This window comes from Durio zibethinus, chromosome 7, assembly GCF_047325235.1.
Source record: "Durio zibethinus cultivar Kanyao isolate XHJ-2024 chromosome 7, ASM4732523v1, whole genome shotgun sequence".
Classification (NCBI taxonomy): domain Eukaryota; kingdom Viridiplantae; phylum Streptophyta; class Magnoliopsida; order Malvales; family Malvaceae; genus Durio; species Durio zibethinus.
The window spans coordinates 17953893-17969990 of NC_143168.1; the positions used below are offsets into that span (position 1 = coordinate 17953893).

General features: G+C 28.2%; 1 pseudogene across 1 annotated transcript; it reads right to left on the minus strand.

The window, feature by feature from the left end:
• Positions 1 to 8161: 8161 nt before the first annotated feature.
• On the minus strand, positions 8162 to 10130 carry LOC111277755 (uncharacterized; annotated as a pseudogene). The gene is made up of 2 exons (XR_016343537.1): positions 9433 to 10130; positions 8162 to 9325 (listed from the first exon to the last, which is right to left on the minus strand). The product of XR_016343537.1 is annotated as an uncharacterized LOC111277755 (transcript).
• Positions 10131 to 16098: the final 5968 nt, after the last annotated feature.

The following is a 16098-nucleotide window of genomic DNA, read 5'->3' on the forward strand; positions in this document are numbered from 1 at the left end:
TTTCATTTAGAATTAGGCAAGTATGATTCTTAAAGGAACAAGAGATTTACTCACTAACTTTCAATGACCTAAAGTAATTTGAGTACCAAAAATCAAATAAGATTGTCTCTTGTAGGTGTGCTAGAGCAAAGAGCCACAATGTGAGAATGAAGATTGAATACTCTAGACATACAATGGAGATGGGTAACCTCTAAACTTTTATTTGAAAAGAATTTAAAATTAGTTACCTATTTTTTATGAAATTTAAATGCTTGATTGATTATACAAAATATGATTAACATTGATTACAAGACATATATTGCACAATCTTGAAAAAATGTGAGCTTACATTGAATATGTATTTATTTTGCTCTTAAGTATGTTTGAGATGCTTGTTGAAATTGTTTGTGATGTTAAATTACTTAAGCATACTTTTGTTGATAAATATTTTATTGATTTGTGATTGTTAAACATTCTTATTTGACCATGATGTTTAAACTTGCTTAAATTTGTTTATAATGTTTGGATGTTGTGAATTCTTTCAACTTGATTGTGTTATACATAAGTGTTTTAACTCTTGATTTGTGATTTTAAAAATTGATGATCATCTTGTGCTTAAATAATATATATTGATGTTTGATTGTTCATCTCTTAACTTCTTATGAAATAATCTTGAAGTATGATTTAATTCATTATCCTTATTAATTCAAGATTTATTTTTTCTCTTGTGTTGATGAATTGACAAACTTTATGTGCTTAAAAGATATATATATTGAATCTTTGTTTATCTATGTTTTTGGTCAAGATATGTACTCATATGATAATTGATTCAATTTGACTTTAATGCTTGTAGTTTAAAATGCTTGAATTGATATATCTCTTTATTTGTGATTTTGAATATGATGAACTACTTGCTTATAAATTATATGTGTTGTTGGTTTATCTATTATTCTTATCAAGTGTATGCTTACGTGATAAATGTTATTTATCTTTACTTGATATGCTTACAACATGACTTAAGTGAGTTATTTTCTTATGATGCTTATTTTTAGTTTAAGTTATTGTTGATTATAGCCCATAATTTGTGTAGAAATATTTATGCTTTTGTGTTTAAATTTTTTTGAACATTTTTTTATGATAAATATGTCCTCCTTGAGTTTTTAGTTTTTATATGGCCTAAAATATATTTTGACATATTCTTTGGTGATTTCTTGAATATACGTAAATATTGAATATGTCTATTTTGTGTTTACGAATGATCTAAAAGGTTTGATTTTTGCACATTACATGAGAACTTTTGCTTTAGTGACATTTTTATAGTATTTGATGTTTAAATTAATATATGACCTCTAGCTTAAGTATATATCTCCCTTGCAATTGATAACTTGTGCTTAGTAAATAAATTTTCTTTTACCTATAATGACTTAGAATATGGAATTGTTTTCTAACAATTGGTATAATTTTTATCAATTGATTTTCTTGGTGCTTCTAATGAAAATCCTTTATCAAGAAATTTTTCTAAGTTTATGCTAGGAGAACTTGAAATGAGCATGAATAAGCCTACATTTTGGAAATTTTAAGTGGAACAAGCAAAAAAGTCATCTTCATCAATCAAGCCCAAGTACATCAAAGACTAGCTCAAATAATGTGGAATGGAGGATTTAAAGCCTCACTCAACTACAATAAGCACAACAACATAGCTTGATAAAGATGGAGGTAATTGTATTGAATATATGCTATGTGTCTATGATTTATAATGCTTAATGCATGATTTGATAAACGCTTGCTTTGATTGTGTGCAAAAATGAGATATTGTGCTAGAACATAAGAACACATTGCACAAATTAATCACTAAGTCACTTGGTAGATATTGTTCTAATATGTTTGAAAGCTTGGATTGATTAACTCACCTTCATTGATATTCATGCCTAGTTCTTGAATACTTTGATTACTAGTTTTTATTACATGAATATTTGTTTGAATCTTTGAATATGGATATGAGTTAAATAGATTTATTTCCTTGAACATGTTCATTGATTGAGTCCATTGAGATAGCATGTGCCATACTTTGTCTAAAGGTTTGCATTTTTTTTTTTTTTTTGCTATACATTTTTGAAATGTTCTTGCATATGCTTGTGTGATTTTGTTTGAAATAAATATATGTTTGATTACTTGCATATGCTTGATTAAATACATTGCTACACATTGAAATAATTTGGATTATAATTGAATAATTATTCTTTCACTATTTATTTGCTATAGCATATGTGTCATCATGTTTGAAAAATCATGTTTATATAATCTTTGTTAGGACATGATGATGGAACCTCATTGCTCATTAGTACTTATGATTCATTATATATTCATATGAGTTTTTAGTTCTTGTTTGGATAGGATAGCTTATGAAATATTACTATTATCATTTATGCATATATTGAATGAATCTTTTATATGCTTGAAGTATCTATGTTTTATGAAAGTTGTTGAATAAAATTGCTAACAATTGATAACAATTGATATCAAAATTGCTAAAGATTTTTTTAACTTTCTAGATGCTTATTTATGTGCCTATCCTTGATATAACTTGTACCTCTCATTCAAAATTGTGTGTGCCTTACATTGATTAATTTTTATTTTAAAAATGAGAAAAAATCTTAGAATACAATTTTGTTTGATTTATTTTATGATAACAATTGGTATGCTTTATCATAATATATCTTTAACAGTTGATGTCCATAACTATTGGTATAAGCTTCTATGCATGTACTTGAATTTATGCTTAATTGCTATTGATTTTTTAGGTTCTAAGCACATCTTATGATAACATGATTTATGAATAGGTTGCATATCATTTATGATCCTTTTACTCATAAATTTTATGTGATTAGATTGAATGAATGATTTTGGGCTATAACATTTCAATTGGATACACTTATACTTTTATGCTTGAATACATGTATGTGAACTTCATTGCGTATATTACACTTGATTACATGTATTCAAAATCTCTTGATATTATTAGCATCAAGCATTTTGTCTTATGCCTTGAATTGGTTTCTCTTTCTTTTGAAATGACAAAAAGGGGAAGAGAGTTTAGAGACATTTCTTCATGTATGCTTATAGCAATTGATATAAGAGCTTAAACATTTGGTATAAAGAGCATAACCAAAAGGGAGGAGAAATGTTTTATGAATATATTTGTTAATGATGCCTCTTTGTTAATGATGCCTCTTTGTGTTTATTTGCTAATTAATTTGCTCATGCCTTTTCACTATGACAAAAAAAGGGAAAAATATCATATGGACAAATTTGCTTGTGCTTGACATGCATATGTTTGATTGTGTTTACTTCATATATTTGACTAACATATGTTTGTTGAGTTGTGTTGGATTAGGATGCATAAATTAAGGGGGAGTTTTGCCATGCATTGTTTAAGGGGGAGTTTTCTAAAATGTCTTTCAAAATCTTAATGTTTGAAAGAAAGTTTTTCATCAAGCAAATTATCTTTAAGTTTTGTCATATCAAAAAGGGAGAGATTGTTAGCCTTGAATTAATCCTTATTTTGAAATGACAAAACATTAAAGATAAACAAACTTGATCAAAATTTTTAAAAAGATTTATTTAGTACATGTTCTTAAGTTTTATATTTTGGTACTAAATAAATAATATGATTTTCAAAGCTTAAACAAATCTTTCTTTGTTTTCATATTTCTCAAACCAAATCTATCTTTAAAGATTATTTATTTGAGCTTAAATGAAAGTCCAATTGTCGTTTTTAAAGTGAACTTATTCATTTTGGACTTAATACAATTTTGATAAAATTGGTTTTGAGAAATAGACTAACTTAAGAAAGTTGTTTTACAATAACAAAGTTTTTCAACATCGAATTTGTTTTATTTTTCTGTATTAATTCACAAAGTCTTAATATTTAAATTTTATATGGTTGGAAAGCTCTTTGAGTCTACTTTCTAATGGATTAAACAAAATTAAAATCCAAATTTTCTAAGAAAAGATTTTGGATTTTTACTAGACACACTGCAGTTGTCTAAAAACTGCACAAGAGGTAGATTTAAAAATTCACTATAATTCATACACATTGAATTAGATGATGAACTTTATGGATAGAAATTCCTTTAAGTCTAGTTTCTAAATCTTCAAACGGTTTGTAATTTGGATTTGTATAACTCAAGATATGATCAAATTAGTAAGTAGAGTGCAAAACAGGATACTACCACCCAGCATAGACAGGATCGATCCCCTCGATTGCTTTTTCAAATAAAATGCTCCCAAGATTGAAAATTCAAAAAAGGGATTGATCCCCTCACATAGGGGATCGATCATCCCATTAACCAATTGATCCCGTACAAAAAGGGATAGATCGGTTAGGCTGTTTTCAAGTGAAAAATGGTTCAAAACATAAACCAATTGATCCCCTCAAACAAGGGATCGATCAGTTCTAAGCACAAGCACACCAACGGCTACTTTTGCATGATTCCAAAGGGCATTTCTTCACTCCAAGCTTTCCCAACGGCTACTTTTTTCAATTTCTCTATAAATTGGGCACTCCAACACACTAAGAAGATTAATGAATCAAGAGAGCAAGAGCCAATAAGCTATATTTTTATTCTCTCAAAGAATCAAGAGTTTTTAGAGCTTCAAAGTCAATATCTTTGTATTTATTATATCCAAATTATATTTGTTGTTCATTCATCATTTTCTTATACTTAAACTTAGCAAACACTTAGCCTTAGAGAGGTTGTTTAATTATTTACAAAATTACCTTTGATATACAAGAGTGGAAGAGAATAAGAGGTGAGGTATTCTCTTGATATTGTAAGGGTAGAGGTTGCTATCTAAGCCTTGAGAAAAAGATAGAGATTTAGTACAAGATAGGCTTGTATCTTGTAAAAATTTTTCTTCAATTAGTGGATTGAAGCCTTGGTGTAGACAACCAAGAAAGAAGACGTAGGTACCTTGTAGAGAAGGATCGAACCTATATAAATCATTTTGTTTGATTTCTCTATATATTTGATTTTAGGTTTATTAATTGTTATTGTTAGCATTATATTTTTATCAAAAGTGCTTATTGTTTTCATTTCCATTCAATTATATTGAAATCATTTGTTTGGAAAGAATTTGAAGAAATCCAATTCACCCCCCTCTTGGATCACCATCTCACCTATAAAGCTAACAAATAAAAATTGTAATTTAAAAAATTTTAAAATTTTTGAAAAATTATGAATAACAATTTTTAAAAAAATTCTTAAATGATATATAACTTTAAGTAATTCCTAAAAGTATTGTGTCGAAATGATTTTAAAAATTATTTCAACATTGTGAATTAATCTTAATTAACCAAGAAGATATATAATAAAAAGAATGAAAAGTTTTTTAAAAAAATCTTTATCATTTATAACATATATTTTTAACAAAAATGTATAATTATTTTATTTTTTATGCAAAAAGATAAAAAAAAACTCTCAAATAAAAATTTAATAATCATTTAAACCCCTAATAATTTATTATAATTAATCAAATCTTGAATTTTCTATTTTGAATCAATTGAATCCATAAACATTATTTATTTTCACTCAATTGAACCCTTAAAAATATATCTTTACTCAATTAAGCTCCCGATTGGATATAAATAATTAAACATTTTTCCTTTAACAATGACTTAATTGATAAAAATAGATGTTCAAAGATTTAATTGATTAAAAAAAATAATAAGGGCTTGTATGATTATTAAATTTTAGTTCAATTGTCCTTTTTATCTTTTTTCTTTTTTATTGTAAATGTTTTTTTTATAAAACAATGTATAACTATTTTAATTTTTATTTTAAAAAATCTACCAATACAGTACTTACTTATTATCATTATCGATCAAGTATCAAATTAAAACTCATTTACCAATGAAATTAAAGGCACTAATATCATCACCCATTTAATTTAATTTTTTTAAAGGAAAAAACCAATAATTTTATTATGATAAGAGGGGTATTATAGCAATTTCGGCTAATGTAGTAGGAGAGCATTCTTGTAATTATGATTATAAGGGCATTATAATAATTTTAATTAATTATGGTAGGAGAGTATCTCAGTAATTATAATAGGAGAAACATTATAACAATTTTAATTGATTATAGAAAGAGAGGCATTTTGGACACGTGTCGTTCAATCGTCAAGTAATTAGAAAAGCATTATGATCATTTTCAAGAGAATTACTTTCACATTATTGTATAGATGATAAATTTTAATATGTAATTATGAAATAATTACAAAGGTATTTTCATAATTATGGTAAATGGTATTATAGTAAATTTGACCACTTATAGTATTTTTGTAATTATAGTAGGAAAGGTATTATAATAATTTTGAAAAATTATGCTAGGAGGGGTATTTTTATAATTATAGTAGTGAGGGCTTCATAGTAATTTTGCCAAATTATACTATGAGGGATATTATCATAATTTAACCAATTTATGATAATAAAGATATTTTTATAATTATGATAAAAGAATATTATAATCATTTACAAAACATATTAACTCTTAATCAAATAACCATAGTAGGATTTTGATAATCTCAATGAGATTAGTAATTTAATATGTACTTAATCTTATATTATGTTAAAATTTAATGTATTTAATTTAACAAGTGTATTATAACAATTTTCAAATAAAATTCTACAAATCAAATTTCTATGAAATGATTATAAGGGTATTTTAATAATTTAATATATGATTAATTTTATATTATTATATTAAAATTTAATAAGTAAATTAAATAGAATATTATAGTAATTTTTAAATAAAATAATACATGCCAATTTCTTATAAAGCAATCATAGAGATATTTTTGTAATTATAATAAGAAGCATTATGGTTATTTTAACCAATTTTGGTAGAAAGGTAATTTCATAATTATGATAGAATGATATTATAATAATTTTGATCAACCATAGTAGTAGGAACATTTTCATAATTATATCAAGAGAGATATTATAATAATTTTAGTTGATTATAATATAAAAGATATTTTTGTAATTATAATATAAAAATATTATAATAATTCATTATTTATAAGAGAGATATTTTCGTTATTTGAAGCATAAGAAGCATTATAGTGGCTTGACATTTATAAAAGGAGTAATTTTGTCATTTAAGAAAGAAAGGATATTATAGTAATTTAACATTTCAAAGAAGGGTAATTCTGTCATTTAATACAATAAGGGTATTGTGGTCTTTTGGACATAATGTCAAGCAATTAACATAAATTGAAAGGGCAAAATTGACATTTCATGAGAGATTACAATCTATATATAGTGCAGGTATGTATAATCGCCAAGTAAAATTTTAGTATATCAATTCCTTCCTCGTATACAGAAGAGAGAAAGCTATGGCGTCTCCAAATTTGTCTGAGCCTATACCGTTGTCATCTTCCTTCAACGAAATAATCTCTCATTCTGATACCCACCCTTCAAATCAAAAGCCTTCATATCAGAAACCCAAGAATAAGATTGTGTTAAAGATCCGTCTAAAACATCATCCCATTAGCTCCCTCGCGGTTGAAAGTGAACCAACAAAAATATCCAAAGAATCCACCAGCACTTTGCCTGTGAATGATCGGACTAATCAACCTGAAGATCAGAATAGTATTCAGCAGCGGAAAGCAGCAAAGAAGGAGGAAAAGAAGCGACGTTTGTCGGTTACGCTTCCGAAAGCAGAGATTGAAGAGGACATAGCAGCGATCGAAGCCTTGGCAGGTGTGAAGCGGTTGAGAAGGCCAAAGAAGCGAGAGCACTCCTTGAAGGTTGATCAAGAAAAGATTGATCGTTTGTTTCCAGGGTTAGATTACTTGCTGAGTTAGGGTTCTATTAATTATAACATCAGTTTAATGGACATTTGTTTAGGCTATACAAGCTATTTATGAAACGTATTTTCAATTAATGGTCGATGGTCATGGTAGAGTCGTAGATAAACACTACGAATTTAAGCATGCAATATATACATGAAGTTCATCTGATACTGTCATGAAATCCACCAAAAACATCAGTCCCATCAAGTTGAAACCATTGACAACGCTAATACATTTTATCGTTGTGTTCTAGTAACCGGATAGAACTGATGGCAAGTTTGTTGTCAGTCTTTGGTGAAGTTCTTCATCTATAAATTAAAAAAAAAAAAAAAAGAATTGAAGCAGAAGAGGCAAACAATAATTAAAATAAGAATATTACTTGATAAGCCAACATTTAATAAACATGAGCAATGAGACCCATTATCTGGAAGGGAGAAACATGTTCGATCACTCTAATTGTGAAGCAGGACAAAGCACAAAACTTCAAATTTGTCTCCTTTTATAGGTGACTGGTCATTTTATATCTTCTAATTGCAAAACATTCATATTCTTCAAGAAAAGGAAACAATTCTAAAGGAGGTTTAGCAGCAATATTTCCACTGTGGAAAGAAAAGAAGAAATGAAGATAAGGACCCTTGTTTGCCTCACCCCTCTGACAATGTCACCGTTTTTTCTTGATTAGTAAGGAATTTGTTGAATGGTCAAAACTCAAAAGTGCAACAGAAAGAAAAAAAAAAAACACCACCATATTGGATTTTCATCAGTACAATAATGCTATTGCTTTTTTCCTCCAATGCAAAAGAAATATGACCTTTTATCTATGGTCCAAAAACCCACAACAAAGAAGAAATGTTGCATTTTGCTTACTATACCATGAATAGATATCAAATTATTAACAACTTTTTCTCCTCTATACATTCATCAAAATTATGCAACTAATACAATAAAAGGAAGTGAAAAATAAAGCATAGAAGTTAAATTTAGATAAGAAGGCAAACCTGCTAACTATAAAATAGACAGAATCTGGCTTTGCCTGTATGGCAGTTTTAGTAAATCCAACCTTATCCGCAGGCCAAAGTTCATCCCCAAAGAAACTGCTAGTATAAAGTACCTGATCCCCTGCCTTAAGCCTTGCTTTTGCTGCATTCCCACCCCATCAGCAGCCTGTATCCAATTAAAAAACCACAGTGAATAAATGTCCATCTGCAACCTTAATTGACAAAAAAGAAATTCAAAACACTCTCATGACTGGTATCAATGTCGGAAGGAGCACCGAATCTGAAACTTACAGTAATAGCTACACCACCTCCTTTCTTCTGACCTAATGTCAAGCCTAAGGGCTTGTCAACCTCGACCTCTATAGTTCTTGCAGTGATCTCAATTCCTCTTCTTGCATGACTGGAACTGAAGGTGCCCTTCTCTCAGCTAGGAAGAAACCCGAGACACCCCTTTTGGCCTCTTGAAGAGGCAGGCCTTGGACTGTGGTTTTCTATACATTCATGGACAGAAGTCACAAAACTGAGAGGTTTCTGTCAATGGGATATGGAAGTAAAAGCCTTTTGAAAGGATCTGATGACAGACGCATTTCATTCATACCTGGGAAATAAAAGGTGTGAATGCCTTGGGAGATGAGGTTGTGGTAGCTTTGATAGAGTGGTTCCTGCTGGTGAAGGCGGCAGAGCAAGAAGAAGAGGCACCTGCAACCACAGCTGATGACATGGTTTGAACTTGATATAAGAACAAGTGGCAGGGGAAGAGAGTGGTTGGAAATTGGAAACGAAATAAAAGGAAATTAAGGAAAGAGTTTGTGTTGGGTGAAGTGGCGTGGCTGCTTTGGTGCTGTGAAAGATGTGTGGATAGGTGTGAATGACCAGATAACCTTTCATGGAACGCAGGTGCATGCTGAGAGCCAAACGCCCCCGCCAGGCCACTGCCTCAATTCCACAAATCACTACTCTAGAGATATTAGTCTACCTACATAATGAGTAGTCTTCTCTCGTCTCATATATTTTATTCCATGATTTAAATTAGATTTAAATTCTCGAGCTTTAAGGTAGTCTTAAACTTTAGTAGTTGGAGTATATTATGTCATACTATACACTTACCTCTATATTATAGGTGAGTATCGACTTTGCCATTGAACTTTAATTTCATTGAATTTTACTATTGCATTCTAAATTTTAGTGATTGCCCAAGTATATTAAATTTATTAAAATGCAAAGTTTAGAATGTGTTATCTTGAACTCAATAATAGATCATGATACAATTGAGTTTAGGCATGAATCAGTTCAATGAATATATTGTAGGCCTTAATTAACATGAAATTAAAGATTTTGTTGCTTAATTATTTTATAATTTTACTGAGTTGAAATGCTATTAATTAATATTTCTGGCCTTTTTTTTTTTTTTGTTTATAGAAATATAATGAATTAATTATGTAGACGTTTTTAGGGATACAATAAGTACTAACAATGATGATTGGAGCTGCATTGGTAATTCAAGTACTTGCGGCAGAGTTTAGGGTTTAATAAAAATTTAGAATTTAAGGTTTTAGAGTTCAAGGTAGGCAGCTTATCAATTCTCTGCTTGTTTAATTAGCAAGTTAATGAGTGATTTAGGGAGGTGTTTTAACGAGTAATTTGTGTTTAATATTTAACCAACCAAATTCGTCTGCTACATTCACTTATTTAAAGTCACATATATAAAAAGATGCAAGATGATTTACTAGGTTACTTTGAGTTTCTTCAATTCTTTTTGTTTATTCAAATATAGGTGCTTTGATTATAAATTTTTTTATTTATTTACTATAATTATATATGAGCTTCAAAATAACAATGAGCATATGTAATTGAAGATTAAGTCTCTGAAAAGAAATTTGGACACTGTTTGTTCCAATTTGTACTATGAAGACTTGATGATCGGCCAACTTCCATCATTTAATGCTGCAGCAGTTAGACTTAGTGTGAAATTGGCCTTGGAAATTAAGGACAAACGATATCTTTCAAGATTTTGAGAAAATGCTCGATTTTTTATTTAATTTAATGTTAAGATATACTAAAAACTAAATATTTTTTAAAAATAAAATTTATTCTCATATTAATATACTAATAAAACATTATAGATTAATAATTAAAATAATTATGTTTAATTTATTATTACTACTTTTATTTATAATATTCTTTAATTTAAAAATGTTTTTTATTATTAATTCTAATAAAAAAATTATAAATATTATTAAAAAAAAATCCCTCGCCAAGCGGGGAACCACTCTAGGAGTATATATTTCACCCCAATATACAAAGAAATCCCTTCCCAAAGTAGGGAACCACTCTAGTATTTTGCATTTCACCTCTGTATACATTATTTCACCCCATCAGCTCCTTCCTTCCTTTATATCATTAATTGTGAAAAAAACAAAGTTATGGCAAAAGCTATGGCATGCTCAAAGCTTTCTCAGTATCTACATCGCTTCTCGTTGCCTCCATGGTCGTCGTATTCCTCCAATGAAATAATCTTTTCTCGTTACTTCCACGCTCGTGGTCTTTCTCCAATGAAATAATGTCTGATTCTGTTACCCATCCTTCAAACCAAAAGCCTTCGGATCATAAACTCAAGAATAAGACTCTGTTAAAAATCCGTCTAAAATATCATCCCATTGGCTCCCTGGTGGTTGAAGGTGAACCAACAACAATACCCAAAGAATCCACTAGCACTTTGCCTCTGAATGATCAGCCTAATCAACCTGATGATCAGAATAGCGATGATCACTCTCCGCAGCCGAGGAAAGCAGCAAAGAAGAAGGAGGAAAAGAAGCGACGTTTGTTGGTTACGCTTCCGAAAGCAGAGATTGAAGAGGATACAGCAAAGATCCGAGTCTTGCCAGTTGTGATGCGGTTGAGAAGGCCCAAGAAGCGAGAGCAATCCTTAAAGCGATGATCAGAAAAAGATTGATCGTTTGTTTTCAGGATTAGATTACATGGATGAGCTAGGGTTCTGTCAATTACTAATCATAACCAGTTTTTATATAGTTTGATAGTTTGATTCTGATTATTATGTAATTAATTTCTAGACAACAACTTGAGGAATTAATATATATTCTTTGTTGTTTTATAAGAAATTAACATACGGTACGGCCTTAATTAGCATGAAATTAAATTTTTTTTGTTTAATTATTTTATAATTCTGCTGAGTTGAATTGCTATTAATTAATGTTTCGGGCCTTTAATTTAATTATAATGAATTAATTATGCAGATAATTTTAGGGATATAATAAGTACCAAGAAGCAAGGGCTAGAGTGATTTAGGGTATGATGTCAGGTGTTCTATGAGTAATTTGATTTATATATTTAACCAACCAAATTCTTATTCTAAATTCACTTAATGAAAGTCATATATATATATATAGAGAGAGAGAGATGTGGGATGACTGTTAGACTGCTAAGCTGTTTTGAGTTTCTTCAATTCTTTCTATTTATTCATATATATATATATATAGGTTTTTTTTTTGTTTATTCATATATATAATATATATAGGTATTTTTTTCTGTTTATTCATATAATATATAATATATATATATGGGTATTTTTTTTCTATGAGCTTCAAAATAACAATGAGGATATATAATACTCCATTGCCAACTACCTCTAAACATCAAATAAGAATATCTTCAGACTTATTGTGATGATTGAGTGAGATGCTACATGCATAAATGCATAACCAACTCACTTTTGAACAAAGTCACTTTATTATGCAATTTGAATCTTAATTTTGCATAATTTTAATGTCCAAGATCTTAGAACATGATAATTTTTAAAATTTTTTAATTGAAAAGAAATCATACCTTAATCTATAATTATTTTTTTATATAAAAATGATGTTATATACTTTTTTTTTTTGTTTTTTTTTCTTGACATTTTGACTTAAAACACATTCCGGATAGATAAAATGTATCAATTTATAGACAGAGAGAGAGAAAGAGAAGCAATTTCTTTATTTATTAATGTCATTAATTCATACATTCCATTAACATATACATTTTAAACAAAAACTTTTCTTTTGTTTTAACTATATTCATTAATTTTTCATTAACAAAACAAAACTCTCATTCAATATAATTAAAACTATTTTGTTTTAATTACATTTATTATGTAAAAGTTTTATTTACATTCGTTAATTAAACAAAACCTTTGTTTTAATTGATCATCTTTAAAAACTTTCAATAAACTTAACTTATTTACTTAAATTTATTAAACCATAAATAAATGTTTATGTACTTAAGTTAAATAATAACATGTAGGCCATAATATCTAATATTCTTTCACTTGTCCTACATAATATTATTGAACTTTATGGTTTAATAATAAACATAATGTGTAGATATAAGTTAAGTCATTTCTTAAGTTGATGAAATCATAAATCATCATTAAATAAAAACTAATAAAAATTATAGCGGTTGTATATCATTAGCTCAACATAGTCCCTCCAATGTATCACATTATTAGCTCTATACCCAACATTACATTAATAAGAGATGTCATAATGTTATAACAATAATATCCTTGTTAGAGACAAATCCCATTTTTATTCACATAATTCAATTATGTATATATACTAACATAATAGAACATGATGCATTAATATGTTAAAAACAATATTTAAAAGAGTTCAAAGTGTCAAATTCATAAAATAAAATAAAATAAAACGTTACCATAATGTTAATAATGATTTTCAATAATGCACATTCTTTCAACATGTTCATTAAATGTCTTTAGTGGCAAATCTTTTGTTAACGAATCTGCAACCATAAGCTTGATGCTAATGTGTTTAATTGACACTCTTTGTTTGTTTTTGAACTTTTTTAGTAGTAAAATATTTTAATTTCATGTGTTTAGCACATTTTGAATACTTGTTGTCTTTAGAAAAGAAGACTGTTGCAACAATATCACAATAAATTTTCAGTGGCTTGGCAATATTATCAACTATTCCAAGTCCTAATTTTTTTTTTTTTATTTAGAAATGGTGCTTTATAATTTTTTCTCTCTCTCTTGACCCTTTGACTTAACATGCATTCTTGATGAATAAAATGTATCAATTTATAGATAGAGAGAGTGATGTGATTTCTTTATTCATTAATGACATTAATTCATACATTCCATTACTGTATAAATTTTAAACAAAAATTTTCTTTTGTTTTAAGTACATTCATTAATTGTTTCTTAAATAAAATAAAACTCTTATTCATTATAATTAAAATTCTTTTATTTTAATTACATTTATTAATCAAAAACTTTGTTTACATTCATTTATTAAACAAAACCTTTGTTTTAATTGATCATCTTTAATAACATTCAATAAATTTAACTTAATTACTTAAGTTTATTAAACCATGAACAAACGTATATACACTTAAATCTATATACCTTATATAAAAAAGATCCCTTGAGGATCCTCATGATACATGTATTTTTTTTTTTTTAATGTTTTGCTTTGTATGTTCACATGTGGCTATTTTGTGCTTTGCAAGTTAACAAGTGGCTTTTATTTTCTTTTGTGTTTGCTAGGTATTACATCTATCTTTTAAAATTTCTTAGGAGCTTTGTTGAAGAGTAAAATAAGGGCTTTCCCATTACCTTTCAATTAAGGGTATGAATAATATATTAATACTCATAAATTATTCAGATTCGATTCAAATAAAATTTAAATTTGATTCAATTATTATTGAATCGAGCTTAATCTCAAGTAACTTAATTTATCGATCAAGTTAAGTTTAAGCATTCTTATACCCGATTCGAATTGTTCACAAGCCTAATTGAACTTTTATATTTTAATATATTTAATTATTTTAATTGATAAAATATTTCGAACTTGAGTTCAAGTTTAAGCAAAAATAATCGAACTTTTATCAAATATAAGAATTAAACTTATTTTTACATGTTAATTGAAGCTAATCGAGCGAGCTCGAATACCTCGATTTTTATCTCAAATCAAGCTCGAGCTAAAAAAAAAACTCGATCGAATTCAAGTCAAGTTTAAGTCATAAATTTGGAGTCGAGTTCGAGCTCAAGCATAATACTATATCATTTCAAACTTGATCGATTACACCCTTACTTTCAATAGAGAAAAATTGAACAAAAATGGCAATGGTGAGAAAACGATCTGGTCTCCTCCAAACTGCCCTTCGCAACAGATCTCATCCTTTTGCTCCTCCCAAGAGAGGCTTCGACTCTTCTTCTCATCACGACTATGCTTGTATGCAACATTTTCTCTTTCTTTTTATTTTTCGTTTCTTCTTACAAATTTTAAATTTTTGTATCCAGTTTGAATCGATTTTCTTTTATTCATCTGTTTGAATGCATATATATTGATTTTTTTTCCGTTGTTTGGTATGTTAGGGTTTTATTGTTTAGTTTACCCTTAAGATTTTAATCAATTCTCTCTTAGACATAGAAGAACTAAAATCGAATTTAGATTATAAAAAAAGGTTGAAATTTGGAACCTAAAAAAAAAATTCTTATAGTTAAAAATCCATACTGCTTTAAAAAATCAAAGCTTCAACGTTAATTTATATATTTTTTCAAATGAAACATGAAATGAGAGTAGATAACATATTTAAGCATTGCTACCTGCACTGTTTTAGCGATTTATAACCTATCAAAGAGTCATCCGCATCCTGAAAACCTCTTCCTATGAGCTTAAATTCCTTTTGTTCAATTTTATTTTTTTTAAATACTGTTCTTATTTGTATAGCTATGTTTGCATTTTTTTTCATAACTGATTGTTGGATGCCATGTGTTATGTGAATGTTTGCAACGTACCCATATCTACACATTTGCAACAAGGAGTTCCCATGGGGTATGTTAACCTAATTGTTACGTATTTCAATTTATTTATGTTCTATTTGAATGTTACTTTTGATATTTAGGCTTTGCTGTTTAGGTTCTATTGGGTCTTTCCATGGTAATTAATAACATAATTGGATTTTTTTTTCTCTTTTCCCCGCTTGGTTGAAAGTCTAGGAATGGAAGTAATTCTAGACAATTGTAAAGAATTTAGGTTCTGTTTAGAGCCAGAACCAAATGGAATTCTATTGACTTTGGTTATTTGGAAATAAATTCAATTCTTTCTGTTTAAATTAATTGCTTTTTCGAACATCCAAAACACTATCTTAGGTAATTTATATGGTCGCCAGCTCATAGTGATGTTTTGCACATTAAATAATATGGAAATGTGCTAATTGCCAACTAATTATGGTCGGCTCTTTT